This window comes from Ursus maritimus, unplaced genomic scaffold, assembly GCF_017311325.1.
Source record: "Ursus maritimus isolate PB19 unplaced genomic scaffold, ASM1731132v1 scaffold_8, whole genome shotgun sequence".
Classification (NCBI taxonomy): Eukaryota; Metazoa; Chordata; class Mammalia; order Carnivora; family Ursidae; genus Ursus; species Ursus maritimus.
This window is the reverse complement of record NW_024426996.1, coordinates 55,595,942-55,618,218: the sequence shown is the minus strand read 5'-3', so window position 1 is coordinate 55,618,218 and position 22,277 is coordinate 55,595,942. Positions and strand designations below refer to the sequence as shown.

At 35.0% G+C, this 22,277-nt stretch overlaps 1 non-coding gene across 1 annotated transcript; it reads right to left on the bottom strand.

Moving 5' to 3' along the window:
- Positions 1-3,721: 3,721 nt before the first annotated feature.
- LOC121101565 lies at positions 3,722-3,824 on the bottom strand. Its single transcript, XR_005833558.1, has one exon. It is a non-coding gene; the product is annotated as a U6 spliceosomal RNA (small nuclear RNA).
- Between the last annotated feature and the right edge of the window lie 18,453 nt (positions 3,825-22,277).

The following is a 22,277-nucleotide window of genomic DNA, read 5'->3' as shown; positions in this document are numbered from 1 at the left end:
GCTACCCCTTTTTGAGAGACTGCATTCCCTAAACATGGCTGACCACCTTAACCTCCCTGGCTCATTTAATCTCCTCCCCTCCCTTCACCTCTGCTCTCCTCCCCTCCCCCCTTCTCTCCTTTCTTTTCTCTACTTCTTTCTCCCATCCTCTCCTCCCCTTCCCTCTCTTCCCCTGTCAGTGTCTCAACAGAAGTTCAATGAGATTAAATAACCTGCAAAGGACCACACAGTTGCTAAGCGGAAAGTAAAGATCAAAACCCAGGCCCATCAAATTATTGAGTGGGCATTATAGATTTTTTTCTAACCCTAACCCTATGCACCTGTCACACAGTTTGAGTGAGACCAACACATGCAAATTCTGAGAGTGAACTCTGACAGCTTAGTGTTACAGGGCACTGAGTCTGGAAAACTTGTCTGAAGTCTATGTATTATCTCATGGAAACTGTGCTTATTTGTGTGTGTGTGTGTGTGTGTGTGTGTGTGTGTGCAGGGCAGTTTGAAGGAAGGTCGTGGTCAGACTCAACTCAGTGGCAGAAGTTTTGCAGTGCCATTTGGGATAGATATGAATGTGATCAGACCAAAAGTTAGAGAACTAGGACTTAGGCTATGGCAGAAGTGCAGTCCAAAGATGATACTAGTTCACTAAACCCAAGGATGAAAAAATAGATTCAAGAAACATTTAGGAGAAACAAACAATAAACATTGGTGATGAGATACAGAGACACTGATAATAATATTGATTAATAATAAACAATTATAATCTTACAATTATAGCAATTATTGCCCTCAATTCTTCCAACCTATTTACTCACTTTCTTTGGACGTGAAACAAATCCTCATACGTTCTGCAGAAAGTCTTTTTATGGCATTCATGATGTTATTAGCATAGAGAAGAATGTCAAAGTTAAAAATAGATCGATCTGTTTCTTGATTCATAATGTGTTAGCAATGCTTAACATATAGATGGTCTCCCTACCATAATCCAAGGGAAGGGATGAAACATCCTGTGTCAAACAGAATCAGCATATTTTCGTAGTGTCTATGATGTTTAACAGGTAGAGACCTGGTTTATCAGAATAGGAAAGAAAAATACAGGAGCATTGAAGCCTAAGATGCCCTCTGAAGCCCAGGTAAATGGTCTTATATAACTTCCTTTTTGTATCCAATAAAATAGAGTTATCTCTACTCCATACAAAAATACTGAGGTGTTTTGCATTAGACAGATTTTTGTAGGAGTCCTAATTATTTGGAGTTTGTTGGTTCACAGATGATAACCCTGCTAAAAGATAAATGAAAATAAAACAGGAAAAAACTGAGAGAATGCTTTAGCTTCACTTATTAAGAATTTTCAAGTTGCTTATAATGATAAAAAGTCAGAACTTGAGATTTGAAATTTCTTAATTACGCTGTGGTTTGCTGTACACGTCTATGCCTGGAATAATGTATATTACAATATGTAATACATATCAAATATATACCAGAGGTTCTGTTCATAAACTATGTTGCGACTTACATAAAGTTCTGAGTTAAAAAACATCGTTTTCCGTACATCCACATTGTAGTTTAATGGACAACCTTGAATGTATGGATCCATATTAACTACTCAAATATAATGCTTAGAATCAGAAAACTAAGTATGTAACATTTCTCACACGCACACAAAAATAATAATAAATTGCTTGTTTTTGGTTGGGCGTGTTAATCACAGATCTGGTTTATATGTATACAATCTACACATATTTTTTTAGTTGCCAATAAATACATCCATAAATATCTAAAATCAGATTATCTTGACTGTGACAATTGACTTGGATTAATTTTAAATTTTTCGACCAAAATCATGTCAAAAACAACTGAATTATTCATTTGTCAACCAAGTCATCTTAGCGAGAAAGGCGGCACATTCACATTTCTTTCCAATTTCGAATGCTTTCTTTTGGAATTAGGAACTCGTGGTTCATATTGTCTTCACATATTCAATTTTAAATCTCCAAAGTAAGAACATCCATGAAAAATCATGGAAATATTAAAAGAATACTACTTTAAAACTACTTTAATGGTACTTTTGTTTGAGAGTTCCAATAAGTCTATTTACAGTCTTGTTTACAAAATTTACACCACCACCCACTCATCCCGTCTTCATTTAATGTTGAAAACGGTTGTGCAGTGTTCATTTTAACAAAAGATCTGCAGATGCCATGTGGCAAAGAGGCAGATACTAGACACAATCCCAATTGTCAAGGTACTTGCCAATGGGAGAGATAAGAAAGTAGCACAAGGAAGCATGTGTCAGAGGCTCTATTTGAAGAACAAAAAAATTACTATGGGAGTGTATTAGAAGAGTACAAACATGGGGGGTGCCTGGGTGGCTCAGTAGTCAAGCATCTGCCTTCAGCTCAGGGCATGATCCCAGCGTTCTGGGATCGAGCCCCCCACATCAGGCTCCTCCACTGGAAGCCTGCTTCTTCTTCTCCCACTCCTCCTGCTTGTGTTCCCTCTCTTGCTGGCTGTCTCTATCTCCATCAAATAAATAAATAAAATCTTAAAAAAAAAAAAAGAGTACAAATATGGGTTGTGTTTCACTAAGTTTTATGGCTATTTTTTTTTTTAAATAGAACATTTCTTTTGAAGCTTTGATAACATAATGAATTCTATAAAAATGTTGGAAGCTGTCAAAGCCCAGTGCATTCACGGAAGAAAAATTTATTTTTTTTGGTACAATGTAATGTCCTTCTCTCTGTGTTCTTGTTTTTACCCTTTGGTCTGGGGCACCATTCTTCAGGGAAATGTGGAGTACAAAAAAAAAGAAAAAGAGAGAGTTAACACCCTTTCACTTTAATATACATACCTCTTGTTTTCATGCAAAAAAATATGGGAATAACTTTTGAATCAGATATGCTACTTGTTTTAAGACCAATATGTCCTGTGAATTAGAAGCAGATTAAAAGTCCCCTGAGTTTTCCTGTCATGGCATACTTTCCAGAAAAGAAATTTCCTCATACATATTTAGAAAAAAAATATTATTCTGGATTTTCTCCTTCCTTCTTTTTGAGAGAACAACAAACAGGACTGTGATAACAGGATCCTGGATAATTAACAAATCGATCATTGTGTGTCATTGCCTTATTTCTATAGTCAAATTTGGGAGAAGGCTGTTGTGTTCTCATCAGAGTCCTGTAATGCATGACTTGTGACTAAGTTCCAACTGGATAAGCAGCCAGCTTATCACAATCTTGGAAAAGCTTGCAGCTTTCTCAAAAAAGCCCCACGTACTTTTTTTGCAGAACCCAAGGCTTTTCTAAGATTTGTTTTCTCAGGTTGGTTTGTCTCAAAACCTGTATTTTTAGAGCCTGTTACAAGACTTATAGTGTGCCAAAAAATCAGAATTAAGTTTGTTTTTGTCAGATAACTTAGAAAACATGATGTCAACTAATAGATACTTATTGCCATAGAGCAATATACATTTTCATAAAATTATAGGAGAGATTTCAGATTTTTTTACATCCACATGATAATTGTATTTCTCAAAAACTGTTTGTTTGTTTTTTGTGTTTTTTTTTTTGAATTGATATTCAATGAAGAACAGATTGGAAATAATTCGATATGTGAATCTCACTTTATAATTAATATTTGTATATTAGTGATATATGTAGGGAAATCTATAATGAGAAAATAATTGACTCTAATTATCTGTAATAGAAGTTTGATTTAATATTGCAGAAGCAATAAATTACATATTTAGTGGTAGACTTAATAATGCTTTGGCCATGCTAATCTTCTCTGTATCATTCCAATTTTAGCATATGTGCTGCTGAAGTGAGCACAATAATACTTTGAATATAACTAACTCAATTAAAATACATAAAACTATACTATTTTCTTAGTAATATCGGCCAAAATTTACCTAAATTTTTGTCGACTTCAAATAGCATTACGTACTTGAAAGATGCAGTTTTTAATTTTTGAAATGCATAGATCACTTATCAAAACCACATTAATACTTCTCAGTTCATGAATATAATCAAGTCTATGTTTTCAAGCATCTGCTTTCCAACACCACACACACCTACACACATGCAATATAATTTTACCATTTTTTGGTCTTTCTTTATACACCTTAATATTGTAAAGATCTTATAGTTAGCTACAGCACTTTTTGAGCACAAATGCAAAATTAGAATCCCTGGATTTAAGTACTGACTCCGTATTTTACTATTTTGCGAATTTGATGGAATTATTTAATATTCCTGGGCTTCATGAATGTCATCTACGAAATAGGATACAATAAAACCTATTTCGGGGCGCCTGGGTGGCACAGCGGTTAAGCGTCTGCCTTCGGCTCAGGGCGTGATCCTGGCGATCTGGGATCGAGCCCCACATCAGGCTCCTCCGCTATGAGCCTGCTTCTTCCTCTCCCACTCCCCCTGCTTGTGTTCCCTCTCTCGCTGGCTGTCTCTATCTCTGTCAAATAAATAAATAAAATCTTTAAAAAAAAAAAAAAACCTATTTCACATTATGCATAATCAAACAATGTAATTCACGTAAAGAGCAGTATATTCTGTAACATACTACGTGTGTTTTTTTACACGTAAAATATTTATCTGTTGTGTGCATAGTATAGTGTTACACTCTGAAGTAAACAGAAAAGAGATTTGGAGTAATGGAAAATATAATAAATCTTTATCAAAGAATTGTAATCTATTTCAGCGAGAAGAAATGACCATATCAAGCATTCAAGTAGTGACACAGATGAAAGCAAACAGCGTAAGATTGTGCTCCCTAACAGTGATAAATGCCACAGAATGTTGCCTAGGTTTAAAGGCCTGGGGACTCAATGTGGCATGAAACTATATGGGAGTATATAACAGAGGTGTTGCTCTTGAATTGGACATCTAAAAAGATGGGTATGCTTGGAGCAAGAGCACTGTGATGGATAATAATAGTCAATGAATTAGATGAGTTAACAATGCAGGGTCTTAAATAGCAATAAAAGCTGGGCTCTTATGTGGAAGGGAATGGGTCTCACTGTGGGCTTCCGAGCGGGGCAAATTTCATAATGCAATGAGACCCAACTAGGCAAATAAATTTGGTATGAGAGTGCCGGGTAGATTTACAAGGAGATTCAGTAGGAAAGAAAGAGAATACAAATCTAGAATCTAGCTTTCATGGCTTTGGAAATCTAGCCCAAATTGCATTACTCAAAATTACCTAATTTTTTTTGTCTGAATGTCATTCAGTAAATTTAAATCCACGTAAAATTTGACAAAATCTGAAAATAGCAGTAATCCTTACAGAAACAGCTATTTGCCTAAGGAGCAATCAACAAGTGTCTTTGCAATTGTACCGCTCAATGACTTATGATTATTAAATTTATAATGTGTTGAGAATTGGAAGCTAATTCCTTTAATTTCACTGAATTCTTCTAAATTAGATTTTTCTGTTCCAGTGCTAGGAATCTTTAAATAATAATAATAATAATAATAATAATAATAATAAATAATTATTATTTAACTTAGAGCAGAGAGACTTTATAGTCATTGTTCTGGTGAATGAGAGGTTTGTCTAAGTTTGAGAGGCAGGGTCATGTTGTCCTCAATAATTCACCATGACAAAAGAAGTTAAATAACTGAGTTAAAGAGCATTAAATAGAACTCTCAGATAAAAAGCCCCAACTTTTTGGAAGAGTAGGAAGTGGAAAAGAGGGAGACAGTGAAGGAAAAATTTGGGAAAAAACAGCTAGCTTTGATCACCCAAGTCATTCGTTAAGTGAGGAGCTCAAAATATAGTATACTGACATCTGGATTATAGATTATCTAGTCAAATACATCAGCTTCCTTTTTTTTTTTTTTTTTTTTTTACTATTTGATAAACTCTGATAAGAATGATGTTATCTTGAGGGTGTTTAGACCACAATATTAATGTTTCACCATGGAAACAAAGCTGGTTATGTTCTTAATTTTCTCAAGTATTAACTATAATTGTCAACTATTCATTATCTCCTGGATCCTCAGAGTAGATCATCACTATATGTAATCTTATGAAAGGATGCTTAAATCTTTATATCTTATTATGTGATACAAAATATGTGACATTTTTAAAAAACATTAGCTTCTTAATAATCTTCTTAATACTACTTAGTGTAGGTTCAGCTTTAATTAAGCTGGATTCTCTGAATACACTGAAAGAAGGCTAAAAGGAAAAGACCCAGAATCTCATTGTCAATCAAGATGAAAACATCCTGATGATATCCACACACACACAGTATAATACTGAATTTAAAATCCTCTGGGAGATCATACTTTAGTTATCGGATTAGAGACATATACAGGACTGAATATTTATTTATTATAATTCTATGATACTTATGGAGAAAATTATTATTTTTCCCTTTCCTGCCATAGTTGGGGTTGGAAAAGAAGGGATTATGGTAGAGGAAAAGTATGACTAAATACTTTTATAATATATCTTTAGTTAGAAAATAGCAGAGGATAGAATATAATACAGTGCAATGCAAGGTTTATTTCATCTCTTCTCAAACTGTAGTATACAGAGAAATCAACTGAGTCTGACGTTAAAATGCAGATTCTGATTTAGTTGGTCTGGGGTGGAGATCCCTGAAATCCAGCTTCCTGGTGACCAAACTTTGATTTATAAAGTTAGTGTTTTAAATACCTTGTTTTCTAGCACACATGTCCTTTTTTGGAATGAAATTGTGTTCTGAACTGTAATTTTTCAAATGAAATATAAGCCCCTTGAAAGCCGGAACAGTTTTATAACTCTATTGGCAACCTAAATAAAGAAGGGAAACTGAGGCAAACTCAAATGATCAGAAATTTTGTTGATTTAGGAATCACAGAGGAATTGCAATTCAGGAAACATGCTGTAGCAAGTTATGCACAGGTCCCTTGACAGTTTAGGGCAAGCTGTAGTGATGGGTCAGGAGTGCGAAGAAGGAGAAGTTCAAACAGAGTTGAAGTAGTTGGTTCAGTAGCTTGAGGATGGGGAGAAATTCTTGGTGGATGTTCATTGGTCAGGGTTAGGTCTCAGTCTTCCATAAATCAGGCATTCAGTGGAAATCAGTCTATTGGCTTTTAAGGTCTCTTCTCAGGACACATCACATGCATGAGATTCTCCATTTCATGACCTCCTGCCCTGTTTTGGATTGACATTTTTTCACACTATGTATCCCTAATCCTGCCTGAGAAGTGTTCAATAAATATTTATGCCTAATAGTGGTGTTGATAACTTCTGCACATAAATTGCTTTAACTTCCAAACCCCAAAAGCCTGTAGTAATTGCTAGATTTCAATGTTCAAAAATATTTCAAGAATGATTACCTGTATATACCTTATTTTGAGTCTGAAAGTTGATTTCTGAATCCTGGCTTGACCAATTTTTGGCCATTTGACTTTGGAAAGTTTGCCCAACTTCTCTGTGTTTTGTTTTTCTCACATAAAATGAAGTTAGAAATTATGCTAGCCAAAGATTATTTCAAGGATTATGTGACATATTTATTACATGTTAAGAAATGTGTCTGACATATTGACATCTCCATGAATGCTAGTCATTTTGATACTTTTAATTATTTTATATGTAGTAGGTACATATACATGTATATTTATATGAATTTATAAGTATTTAAAATTTTTTATAACAAGCAGATCTCTATTTTGTTTAAAATCTGATAATACAAATCTATATTAATTTCTGTAACTTAACAGGATTTGATACTTTACCTTTGTACACTCTTGTTTAAGAATATATAATACTCATGAAAATACAACGAAATATAATATTTAAGCTGTAATTCAGTACTTGGCGTGCTATTCATGAACAGCAGTACTGACATTCCATTGTTCGTAATATCAGCTGAACATTCTGAGTTATACCCTTTATTTATCTGAGCAGCATGTGCCACTGTAATTGATAAAATATAGCTTACTCGTGATTAACTTATATACAGTACAGCATTCACATCCTTACAATCATGGTTCTTTATGTAATTATATCTGTTAAAGTGTATATAAATAATGTTACCATTATGTAACTCTAACAAGGAAAAATACAAGTTTAAAAAACTTCAGAATTAAAAAAGGAGAGACACGGGAAGAAATTTCCTTCTAAGTTACCTTCATTTTTTACTTTTACAACGTGTACTTAAAGGAACAATGAAACACATCAGTGCATAGAAAAGCTGGAGAAATCTTCTTTGACACATAGGATTGAAAAGTTTATGTAATTTGACTTTGGAGTGTTCTGTAGCCTGTTAACCCGAGGTGCTTGTTCTTCTAAAAAATATCTAGTTCTTCATTTCACAAATATTATTCACACCTGATAGATTCTAGGAGCTAAATGTGAAGCAAACCATAACAGAAAATGGAATAAAAACTCTGTTCAGTAAATACTCTCAGAGCACATATGTGTATCTCTTAATTTAGCCTTGAAAACCTAAGAAGGCTTCTTGGAAACGGCAAATCTAAACAGGATGCCCATTAAGTTATAAAAGCCTAAAACTCCTAACCCCACACTTACCTATTTTCTTTCAATGTAAACTTTTTAGGAAATATGAAGATTTTGTTTATTTTTAAAAAACAAAAAAGGGGGATAATTTTAAATCTTTGGTTGGTATCCACATATTTTTTTTCTGTGTCTTTGTGTGTTTGTTGTCAACGGTTGATAAAAGGATGTGTTTACTCATTATAATCAAATGAAATAGGAAAGTTGAGCAAAACCAGCATATATCAATTCATGACCAAATAAGGATAGGTTAATTCTCAGTTTAGGAAGTTCGAAATTGTGGTGGGTCATATTTGTTAAGGATTTTCCCATGTCTGAGGAGTGCTTGCAGTTGTTTTTATTATTTGACTTACTCATTGGGTACTTGAATAGTGTAGAGAGCAAAATGGAGTCTCTCATGTCAAGCAGGGGCCTGTGTTAAGAAATGACGCAAGCAGGTAAGGTACTGCAGTTAGGACATATCGCAGGGGCCAACATCAGCTGACACCCCAGAACTGATATCGAGCGGAACCAGAGGAGGGTCTGTAGAGACCCAACACTGATTAAATCCCTTTAAAAAGGAAAGGATTTTGGCAGCAAACTGTCAGAATCTTCAGACCTGACCCCTCTGTGTCTGACCACTTAAAAAAGGCAACTGCCACGGAGGTCTTTGCCCCATTGATCTCTGAATAGAACTGAGATCCTTCCCTGCTTGAACATCAGAAGCAGTCAGTGTCCAGAGCTGACCCGGGCCAGACCGAGGCCTTATCTCAACTGCGCGCCCATAGACTGGCTTCGAGTTTGGTTCGTTCACTTCCTGCACCCTTCTGTTATCTTGTTTGTTTGTGGCTTGTCTGCTGTCCTGCTCTGTATGCTGTGGAAGAAGCCAAGTTTATTCACATGGTGAAGTGTCATTGAGTTTGGAATCCTTACCTGCTTTATAATTGGGATTAACGTTGCTTTATGATTGAATAAAGATGACATTGTGGAGAGACACATGTCGTGTGTGTGCCTTCATAGCGTGCTCATGACACATGGATTGTTTGGGACTCTGGTTTGTGTGTGTGTGTGTGTTGTTTTGGTAATTTATTAATAAGTAAATTGACTTTTTTCAAATAGGTCAGGTGAAATTCTGCAAAATCATATTCTTCATTAATGAAAATTTACTTACTGGTTGAAATGATAAGAATATGTGTGGACCTGCATTTGTACTCTTGCTCAGTGCCCACAAATAATAGTGATTAGGCTGTATCCATGTCCTTCTTGTTCGAAGCTGATTCTTAGGGGAGGTGTGTTTCGCGGGGGTCTGTCTGAGACTCTGCCTTAGGAAAGACAGCTGCCTCCACTCTGCAGCGTTCTCTAGTAGAAGTTGAGAAGGGAACGTTCAGGATTCAACCTATCTTCTCTTCACACCCTGCCTCTTCTGTACTAGGGATGCAAGAAGAATGTCTGCCACTCTCAGAGGCTGCCAACCCCTGGTCTAGAAAACAGGACCTACGTTTAGATAGCTTTCACTGTATAGGACCTTCCATGGTTCTATGTACCACTTGGTTGGATAGTGAGGAAAGCTGAGAAAAAGGTTATAAACAGGACTTCATTCTGAAAACAGTGTGAGGAGCCTTGTGGGATGTAGGAAGTAGAAGCATGCTTGATTTTTCCCATCACTGGAGAGACCTTGGGTGGAGCTTCCAGTCAGTCATGAGTTCAACTTCAGGATCCTTACAACCTGGATGTATGGAATTGGAGAAGGCTGGCTTTTGACTGGTATCAGTGGCTTCTTCTAGTAAAGTTTGGGGTGTAAATCTGAGGCTATCTTATTTCATTAGTCAGTATTTTCCAGAGAAACAGATGAGTAGGATTTATGTGAATACATAAGGAAATTTGTTAAGAGATTGAGAAGTCTCATGATTTGCCATTTGCAAGCTGGAGACCCAGAAAAGTCAGTAGAATTCAGGCTGAGTCTGAAGGCCTGAAAACCAGAGGAGTCATGCTGTAAATCCCAGAAGAGATGAAGTGAGTTGTCTCCGTCCAACAGTGAGGCAGGAAAAAAAGGGGACAAATTTCTGCTTCTTTTACATTTATTTCTATTCAGGCCTTCAAAGCCTGTATCCATGTCCTTCAAAGGATTGAAGGGTGCCCACCCACATTGAGTAGAGCAATCTGCGTACTAAATCCACCAATTCAAATGCTAATGTCATCCCAAAACACCCTCACAGTCACATCCAGGAATCATGTTTAATCTGGGAACTCCATAGCCAGTCAAGTTGACACATAAAATTACCCATCTCACTAATCTACCTCGACAGAGTCCAAACTTTTTAGTAGGTTATAAAGAATGCCACTAGGAGAAAATGTATTTGCTCAATTTCAGACTCAGCAAAAAGATACTTAGTAGATGAAAATGCTGCTTCTTCGTGAGAATAATTACGTGTTCCAATATGAGCGGTGATGTTTTGTGATCTAGCAACAGCAGGCTGGGGTAGAATATTTTCCGATTTGGTATGTGGGGAACTTTCAAATATTTTAGGGCACTCATCTTTCCTTTCAGTAACCTGTTCCTTTGAGGATCATAAAAACCTTGAGAAATATCAAGATTTCTTTTCAAATTTTGTTCATTGAATGTCTCTTTTTTTTTAGCCCTTCTAATAAATTTGAGCTCTCATTTTACTCCCACTACACTGGAAACTCAACTTTTCCTAAAGGCTGATTATGTGTAATATATACATATCAACTAGACAGCCAATTAGATATTTTGTATTAATTTAATATAACTTAGTTGTCGAACCTGTAGGCTGTGTATTCAGACAGGCTGGGTTCAAATCACAACTCAGCTACTTAGCCAGCATGAAAAGTTACTCAACATTGTTAGGTATTAAGGAAATACAATTTAAAACCTAATTGAGATACCACTCTACAACTACTAGGATTATTCAGACTTTTTGGAAAAAAATTGAAGGGATATGGAAAAATTGAGTCTCTTACACATTTCTGATAGAAGTGTAAAATGAAATAATTACTCTGAAAAATGTTTGATAGAGTCTTTTAGAGTTGTATCCTATTTTCCTTACAATTTACATATAACTACATTTATTTATATATGATTTATTTAAATGTGCTCTCATGTAAACCACAATTTTTGTTAATTACTTTTTGTCGTTGTTGTTAATTACACTTTATCACCATGAATCTTTTATCTGAGATCACCTTCTTTTTGATTTATATTTAATCTTAAACAATATAAAAAAAATTACTATCAACAATGGTCTAAGAGATTTTATACACTTAGTGCCCTTGAAAGAATTATATAAATCAGAGAATACAAATTTTCATACCATTCTATCAACATGAACTTTTTAATTGAGCAAAGGATTAAATTATAGAAAATAGAACAGTGTCTATTGTTAAAAAAACATACAAACATATTAAACACAGAATTGTATATATTGACAATTAAAATACACTTATTTCAAATTTTAATCTGTTTTACAGTGGACAAGTGCCTGGCTTTAAATAACAAATATGAAATATATGCAACTGAATGTTGAATGTGTTTATTTACGTCGTTCTGGCAGAAACATGCTTCTCAGATTCACAAACAAGACACTTAGATCGTTCAGAATCTAGTTTTAGGAATAAAGATCGTTATATCCTGAGAATACTTAAAATTCTGGGACAATTTCAAAGAAAGAATACAGTTTATTGTTAGAGACACAAAGCTTAAAGTTCTAAAACAGTGTTTTTGATTTTAAAAAGTTGGCATTTGAGCCAAGTTTTAAGGTAAATAGAACTCACTTAATTGGTTCATCAATGATTTTAATCAAGTTTCTTTTTTGAAGGTCTGTAGAGATTTTGCTTGCATTTGTGTCTGCTCCCTAGAAAAAAAATTCAATGTGATTAAATAATTCTACTCATTTAGTACATTTTGCTGAGTTTTTTTCCCCAGAGTAATTTGTATTTGGATAAAATTTGTGTATTTCCAAGCCAAAGCTAGAGTCTTGAAGTTTATTTCTAATTAGTATCATAAATGTGAATAAATGTGGCGTAAAAGGAACAATAGTTTCAAAATATTTTTAAAAGCAATGTTACAGAGACTTATGAAAAGGAAGCCTAAGAAAAGCATGTATCTGAACTATTAAATTCTAAGTTAATATTGTAGGATATTCTGAGGGCAGTAAGTACCTAATTGATTTTCCCAATTCAGCCTTAAAAAGAGCCTTGGGGCTAGTTTGTACTTGTAGTCTTGCTTTATGGACCTAAAAGAATAAGTGTGTAAAGTATCACATATTCCAAAGAATTCAAGTCATAAAATGACTCTCGGATAAAGAAATAAGTATAGTATTTCATGCCTTAAAGACATGATGCTAAAAAGAAAAGTACTCAGTGTAAAAATTATTTTTAAACAATTTATTTTAGCATACACAATTTTGAAACTAGAAAAGAGAAAGTTATAATATGTGTTGGAGGCTGAGTTCCTGGGGAAGCTGGTTCTAAGAGAGATTATTGTACAGAAAGTTATTTGGGGGGTGCTCTCAGGATCAAGACCTATTAGAAAAGGGGAGAACCTAGATTAGTCAGAAAATGAAATTGGGGTGAAGAGCAATCTCAACAAAGGCTTCAGCTTCAGCCTATGTAGAATCCTGGAGCTCGAGTGGCCCATTACAGTGTTGCCTTGTGGGGCCAAGGAACCAGCCTTTATATCCCTGAGTCAAGTAGTCATAGGATTGGGCTGCCTTCAGAAGGGGGCATGACTTGAGCAAAACATCTCTTTTCAGCTGAGGACATTCTTGAAAAAGGCAGACCATTAATTATGTGAGCCAGCAACTGGGAGTGATGTCACTCCATTTTGAAGGAAATTTGTGAAGTCATTGGAGAATACTCCACATTACCTGACACTTATTATGTTCTATGGCCCCTCCCTGTGCTGAATGCTTAGGATATATATTTCATTTTATCTTCAAGATATTTCTTAGCCCATCTCTGAAGCTTGGAAAATGAATAAACTTGCCCAAACTATCAGCAAATGGGTAGTTCAGTTAAAACATTAGAGCTTCTGTTAAAAGTCAACACTTTATTTGTAAGCATGCGTCTATCAGTAGATTCAGAAAACAATGTTTTTTCATCAGATTCTAATTTCTATTATTCCTATCTAAAGGAATATAGATACAGGGAGAATTATTTCATGGATTTCAAACTCTTAGAAAACACAAATTTTTTTCACAGCAGAAAGACATTCATTATATATACAAGGAGGCAACACATTTTAAAATATGCATTCTGGGGGCACCTGAGTGGTTCAATTGGTTAAGCGTCCAACTCTTGATTTCAGCTCAGGCCGTGGTCTCGGGGTAGTGAGATTGAGCCCCCACTGGGCTCCGTGTTGGGCGTGGAGCCTGCTTAAGATTCTCTCCGTCTCCCTCTGCCCCTGCCCCAACTCTCTCTCTGAAAAAAATATGCATTCTACAGACCATAATATTGGTGAGGTTTATCAGACAAAAGTAAACTGAGAATGCCTCTCTCCTTTCCCTATTTCATTCTTTCTTTTCAAAATAGGAGTTTATAGTTTCTCATTGGAGCACACTCAGTGTGTCCATCTGCTACAGTTGATTGCTGGCATTATAAACATATGCCATACCTTTTGAAGCTAATTTTAATGTGCTATCTAGGACTTTTATTTTTATTGTGTATATATATATATATATATATATATATGTATTTGTATATACATATATACTATATATTTCATATAAAATAAATTATTATATATTGGAAATATTTTCCCTGCCCATAATACTGGAAATCCTACCATAGTTACATATGTTTTGGTATCTTCCTGTATCTCTTTCTCTTCATGTGTATAAATTTTTCTATACAATATTCTAGGACCTGTCGATAGGAAACAGGTCTATTATTGACATTTTATATTTAGTGTGGGCCAAAATTTAAGCAATAATGGCAGTGTGTGTGTGTGTGTGTGTGTGTGTTGTTTTGTTGCATATAATGAGTCAATAGATACTTGTAAAATCCCGAGTCCAAACCAGGGAGTGTTGGGTGATATAATGGTATGTGTATGATTAGGGGAGCCTGGCAACTTTGATTTGAATCCCAGACCTTACTTTGATCAACTCTCTTGAGTTCTTTTAATTTCCTTTACTGTAAGCCCGGAATAATATTATTTTCTTTCTGACCTCAAACTTTTACTCCAAAGTAATAGTAAATATAGGGAAAAGTGTAAAGAACTGCAAATTATTTGAAGATAGTTAAGTAAAATTGTTAATTATTGCAATTATTAATTGGTTTAAAATATTTTGTAATTTATTTCTTTGCCTAAGATTTTTATAAAGACTGAACAGGTCACATGAGCACAGATTATCTGGAGTCAAGTTGTTACTACCCTTTCTATGTGAACGTGTACTCTTTTGGTTCACTCAGTCTTGGCCACTCACAGTGCTGGATTTATACACCTTACCATTTTACATCTTATTTGCTGCCTATTCTCTATGGGCATTTGTGTACGGCTTCTACTTTAGATTCGTTAACTCCACCCACTTATATCTTAGATTCCAGAAAACAAAATTCTTCCCCAATATTATGAATGATCTCTACAAAATTATATTTACAAAACATTAATTTAAAGTTTGTTCCTGGTTTTTACAATGAGTTCATATGCTCATTTAATAAATGTCTTCAGCATTAATTAAATTGCAAATGTTGGCAATGGATATTTTTCAATATTTGGTTGTTATTTTCAAACTTTAAAGAGATCTTTCTGGGACCTTTCTAATTTAGTTATAGAAAAAAATAACAATTAGCATATGTTTATTCAAAATGTTTCATTTTAATAATAGGAACTATGTCATTTTTAATGACATTTTAACTATGTCTCACTCTGGCTTTTGGCTTAAAAATGTTCAACGCTGTTGTTTTTATTAAATATTTTGCTATATAATGTCTATCCTTAGGACTTTTGAAAGAGTTATCCATATGATTTTTTACTGTTTCATGATCTTGACTCATGTATCTGCATTTAGTTTCTTCTCTTATACTTTTTAAATTCTTGTTTTAAATTATCCAAGTCAAAAGGAAGAAGTAGGGAAAGAGAAAGAAAGGAGAGATGGACAAAGGAGGAAAGAAGGAAAAAAGGGAAGAAGGAAGGAAGGAAGAAAAACATGCTTCCTTTGTTTGTTTATTTAATTTGGAGAAAAGTCAGTTACTTTTTGATTTTTTTATCTTTATTTTTGTAGCTTTAAGTTTTTATTTAAATTCTAGTTAGTTAACATATAGGGTAATGTTGGCTTCAGGGGTACAATTTAATGATTCATCACTTAACATACAACACCCAGTGCTCATTACAACAGGTGCCCTCCTTAACACCCATCACCCACTTAGCCCACCCTCCCCCCCATCAACCCTCAGTTTGCTCTCTACAGTTAAGTGTCTGTTTTATGGTTTGCCTCTCTCTTTCTGTCCCCATGTTCATCTGTTTCATATCTTAAATTCCACATATGAGTGAAATCATATGGTATTTGTCTTTCTCTGACTGACTTATTTTGCTTAGCATAATACTCTGGCTCCATCCACATGGTTGCAAGATTTCATTCTTTTTGGTGGAGATATATATACTTTTATTCCATTCATGAGTTGATGGACATTTGGGCTCTTTACATAATTTGGCCATTGTTGATAATGCTGCAGTAAATATCAGGATGCATGTATCCCATTAAATTAGTATTTTTGCATCCTTTGGGTAAATACCTAGTAGTGCAATTGCGAGGTTGTAGGGTAGTTCTATTTTTAACTTTTTGAGGAAACTCCGTACTATTTTCCAGAGTGGCTGCACCAGTTTGCATTCCCACCAACACTGTAAGAGGGTTCCCCTTTCTCTGCATCCTCACCAACATCTGTTGTTTCATATGTTGTTAATTTTAGCCATTCTGACTGGTGTGAGTGGTGTCTCATTGTAGTTTTGATTTGTATTTCCCTAATGATGAGTGATGTTGAGCATCTTTTCATGTGTCTGTTAGCCATCTGGATGTCTTCTTTGGAAAAATGTCTATTCATGTGCTCTGCCCATTTTTAACTGGATTATTTGTTTTTTGGGTGTTGAGTTTTATAAGTTCTTTATATATTTTTGATAGTAACCCTTTATCAGATATGTCATTTGTAAATGTCTTCTCCTATTCCACAGGTTGCCGTTTAGTTTTATTATTGTTTCCTTTGTTGTGCAGAAGCTTTTTATTGTACTGAAGTCCCAATAGTTCATTTTTGCTTTTGTTTCCCTTGTCTCAAGAAACGTATCTAGTAAGAAATTACTATGGCCAATGTCAAAGTGGCTACTGCCTGTGTTTTCCTCAAGGGTTTTGATGGTTTCTTGTCTCACATTTAGGTCTTTCATTCATTTTGAATTTATTTTTGTGTGTGGTGTAAGAAAGTGGTCCTGTTTTATTCTTTCGCATGTTACTGTCCAATTTCCCACACCATTTATTGACGAGACTTTTTTCCTTTGTATATTCTAGCCTGCTTTGTCACAGAGTAGTTGACCATATAGTTGTGTGTTCACTTTTGGGTTTTCTATCTGTTCCATTGATCTATTTTTCTGTTTTTGTCCCAGTACCATTACTGTCTTAATCACTACAGCTCTGTTATATATCTTGAAGTCTGGAATCATGATGCCTCCAGCTTTGCTTTTCTTTTTCAAGATTGTTTTGGCTATTCAGGGTCTTTTGTGGTTCCATATAAATTTTAGGATTGTTTGTTCTAGTTCTGTGAAAAATGCTATTGGGGTTTTGATAAGGATTGCATTAAATGTATAGATTGCTTTGGGTAGCATGGACGTTTTAACAATATTTGTTCTTCCAATCTATGAGCATGGAATATTTTTCCATTTCTTTGTGTCATCTTCAATTTCTTTCATCAGTGTTCTATAGTTTTTAGCATATAGATCTTTTACCTCTTTGGTTAGGTTTATTCCTAGGTAGCCTATGGTTTTTGGTGCAATTGTAAAAGCAATTTGGTCATATTGTAAATGGGATTGCTTTCTTGGTTTCTCTTTCTGTTGCTTCATTTTTGCTGTATAGAAATGCAACAGATTTCTGTACATTGATTTTGTATCCTGCAACTTTACTGAATTTGTGTATCAGTTCTAGCATTTTTTTGGTGAAGCCTTTTGGGTTTTCTACACAGAGAATCATGTTGTTTGCAATAGTGAGTCTGCCTTCTTTCTTGTCTATTTGGATGCATTTTATTTCTTTTCATTGTCTGATTGCTGAGACTAGGACTTCCAGTACTATGTTAAAGAACAGTAGTGAGTCTGGACATCCCTGTCCTGTTCCTGACCTTAGAAGAAAAGCTCTTAGGTTTTTCCCATTGAGGGTTATATTAGCTGTGGATATTTTGTATCTGGCCTTTATGATGTTGAGGTATGTTCCCTCTTTTCCTACTTTGAGAGTTTTTACCAGGAATAGATTCTGTACTTTGTCAAATGCTTTTTCTGCATCTATTGAGATCATATAATTCTTTTTTTTTTAAAGATTTTATTTATTTATTCGACAGAGATAGAGACAGCCAGCGAGAGAGGGAACACAAGCAGGGGGAGTGGGAGAGGAAGAAGCAGGCTCATAGCAGAAGAGCCTGATGTGGGGCTCGATCCCATCACGCCGGGATCACGCCGGGATCACGCCCTGAGCCGAAGGCAGACGCTTAACCGATGTGCCACCCAGGCGCCCCGAGATCATATAATTCTTATCCTTCATTTCCTTAATGTGGTATATCATATTGATTGATTTGCAAAGATTGAACTACCCTTGCAACCCAGGAATAAATCCCACTTTATTGTGATAGATGATTCCTTTAATGTTTGTTGGACTCAGTTTGCTAGTATTTTGTTGAGATTTTTTTTTTCCTTTTTGATAAGTCTAGCTAGGGGTCTATCAATTTTGTTAATTTTTTCAAAGAACAAGCACCTGGTTTCATTATCTGTTCTACTGGGTTTTGTTTGTTTCTATATCATTTATTTCTGCTCTAATCTTTATTATTCCCCTTCTTCTACTGGCTTTAGGGTTCATTTATTGTTCTTTTTCTAGCTCCTTTAGGCGTAAGGTTATATTGCATATTTGAGACTTTTCTTGCTTCTTGAGGCAGGCCTGTATTGCTATATACTTCCCTCTTATGACCACTTTGCTGTATCCCAAAGGTTTTAGATCGTTGTGTGTTTATTTTCATTTGTTTCTATGTATTTTTTTTATTTCTTCTTCAGTTTCCTGGTTGACCCATTTATTCTTTAGTTAGATATTCTCTAACATCCATGTATTTGTGATCTTTCCAATTTTATTTTTTCTTGTGGTTGACCTCAAGGTTCATAGTGCTGTGGTCAGAAATATGCATGGTATGATCTTAATCTTCTTATACCTGTTAAGGCTTGATTTGTGACCTAGTATGTGATCTATTCCAGAAAACGTCCATGTGCACTCAAAAAGAATGCGTATTCTGCATGAAATGTTCTAAATATATCCATTAAATCCATCTGGTCCTGTGTGTCATACAAAGCCATTGTTTCCTTGTTGATTTTCTGTTTAGATGATTTGTCCATTGATGTAAGTGGGGTTTTGAAGTCCCCTACAATTATTGTATTATTATCAACGAGTTCCTTTATGTTTGTTTTTAATCATTTTATGTACTTGGGTTCTCCCAAGTTGGGGGCAATAAATATTTACAATTGTTAGATCTTCTTGTTGGATAAATCCCTTCATTATGATATAGTGCTCCTCTTCATCTCTTCTTACAGTCTTTGATTTAAAATTTAGTTTGTCTGATATAAATATTGCTACTCTGGCTTTCTTTTGACATCCATTTGCATGAAAAATGGTTCTCCATCCCCTCACTTTCAATCTGCAGGTGACTCTAGGTCTAAAATGTGTCTCTTGGGGGTGCCTGGGTGGTTCAGTTAGTTAAGCATCTACCTTCAGTTGAGGACATAATCTCAGGGTCCTGGGATCGAGCCCCCTTGTCAGGCTCCTTGCCCAGCAGGGAGTCTGCTTTTCCCTCTCCTTCTGCCCCTCCCCCTGCTTGTGCTCACATTTTCTCTCTCAAATAAATAAAATCTTTTAAAAAATAAAATAAAATGTGTCTCTTGTAGGCAGCATAGAGATACTTTTTAAAAAAATCCATCCTGACAAAAATGCCACTTCTTCCAGTTGCACTGTCTCTCCCAGTGCATCCCAGGTGATCCTCAGATTGTGTTTACTACTGGACTATCTGCCCTCGTCCACAGGAACAGTCAGCACCCACCAGGCTCCACACCAGCCATGGTGCTAAAACTCCATCTTTGAGCCCCACTGTTTGTAAAAACTCATGACAATCAGCCCCTCTTGTTTTTCCAGTCATTGGCTTTGGAGAAGTGTTTTCCTCGTGCACTCCTCTCACTCTCTTTCTCTCTCTCTTCCTCTCTCTCTCTCTTTCTCCCCCTATCTCTTTCTGTGACTAGGGCTCCCTCCCCTCCACCACACCAGCAATCCATTTCTCCCCCAAACCGTTTCCCCAAACCTCTTACCTTCCACAGTGTGGCCTCTTCTCTGCCTCTAGTTGTATAGTTTGTTCTATCAGTCCTCAGATCCATTTCTTAGGTATTCAGAATGATTCAATATTTATCCAGTGGTGTTTGAGGGTCAAGGCAGGTCTAGGGTCCTCCTACTCCTCCACCATCTTTGTTCCTCCCCATATTTACTTTAATTTGAAATGCATGGTTTTTTTGGTAATATAATTAACCATCCTTTCAGAAGAGAAAACATTCACTTCTTTACTGTGGGTGATTAATTTTACAGATTTAGAAACAATAATATAGTTAATAATGCTGGAAGGAAATCTGTAGATGATTCACTCCAACCTCCATATTTTACCCAGAAAATTTTAATAACTTGTCCAAGACCACTAGCATAGCTGACTAATGTTCAAGTGAGAAATAAAGCAATGAGCTCTACATTCTTAGATTCCCGGGGTAGATTTCTTTCTGCTATTCAGACCAATAGTCTTTAAATTTAAACAGCTTTAAACAACATCTCTGGTCTCATTAATACCCAGAATGATCACAATGTATTGAGGCTTCATGATTACTCTGGTTATCATAATTCTTCTAGTGAAATGGCAAATTCAAACCAGTAAATTTTTACTTTCAATAGAGAAGGGAGAAAATTTCCTATCATCTTTGGAAAATTTTTATTTGCTTAGGAGTCATGTTTCTCCGTGTTAAGGCACTAAATTTATCCTAAGGTTACTTCCTTTCTAATGAGTGAATGCATGCTAATTATCTGTGACATATAAATTGGTGATTAGTGATTATTAGCAATAACCCTGAAATATGTTATATATAATGATGCTGTTGAAGTCATATTGATGACTATTGGTAAAACAGAATTCATTTGTAATATTTAACTGACTTTAAAGCACATACTATATATAAAGTACCTATTTTTTTTTTTTGCATAGAGCCAAAAAGGAATATGATTTTTTTTAATTTAATTTAATTTTTTTTTTTTTACTTCTAGGACTTATTCTTGAGTTAGAGATAGACAGAGATATCATGTTCACTTCAATGCAAAAACATACCTGCTAATATGGTAAGTGATTTACATAGGTTTTTTGATCATTTGTTTTTGTTTCTCATCAGTATTAGTCTATACTTACAACCGCTTGAGCTCATAAATTCTTCTAAATATATGCTAAAGGAGAAAGCTAAGTTTTGCTCCTAGGTAAAAGATCATCTTTCCATATGTCATATATTAACTATATTAACCTTGTTACTCAGTCTGGGTGAATTCTTAGCCTATTCTTGTAGCTAGTTACTTAATAATATTAATCAAACAAACAAAAATATAGGAGATAGAGATAACTATAGAAAACATGTCTCTGACTTAAGGAATCACACATTGCAGACAGAAAACAGACAAACAGATAATTGCAAAGTGAATCTGATAATGTGAAAAAGTATGAGTCAACTACTGTAGGATCACAGAAGAGAGTAGTTAGTTGGGCTCAGTGTAATGGGGTGAACTTTACCAAAAATGTATTTGAACTTCATCTTGCTTGGTGACTAAAATTTGCTGATGTTATGCTGGAAAGACATGAATCTGTACAAATAAAAAATAAACAGGTGTGACAGCCTGAGAAAAAAATTGAAAAAAATAAAAAATAAAAGGAAGGTACGTGAAGACTGAAAGAAAGTACATGAGATGGCGATGCTTATAGGTTAGTCTGGAGAGCAAATTTTAAAGATTTTGAAGGATTTTGTAATATTAATGAATATGACCTTTCATTTCGACTAGTGCACCAAGAGATGGGATTAAAATTGAAAAAATAGCATGATAATCTATTTGATTTTAGGAAGATAGCTAGTAATACAATGGAAGAAAGCCTGACTTGAGACCAAAACTCAAGCAGACAAAAACACAGAGAGTAGGCTAGGCTGTTTTACTGGACCCCTGTGAGAATGTGAGGGTCTGTATGAAGGAAACAGAATTGAGCAGGAAGGGGAGATAATAGCTAAATAGAGGTAGAAACTTTGTTCAGAAACTTGTTTTTTATTGATGTTTTGTTGTTGATCTACACGGTAATAGACTGAAAGTAAATAGTTGATTTAAGAAAAAATATGCTGAAATGGGGAAAAAATGAGTATGATAATCAAAACTCAACTAAAATTTCTAATATATAAAAAATACTTTAAAAATATTTAAGGGTTTTTGTAGTAGGCAGAACATTGGCACCCAATGATGCCCATGCCCTAACCACAGAAC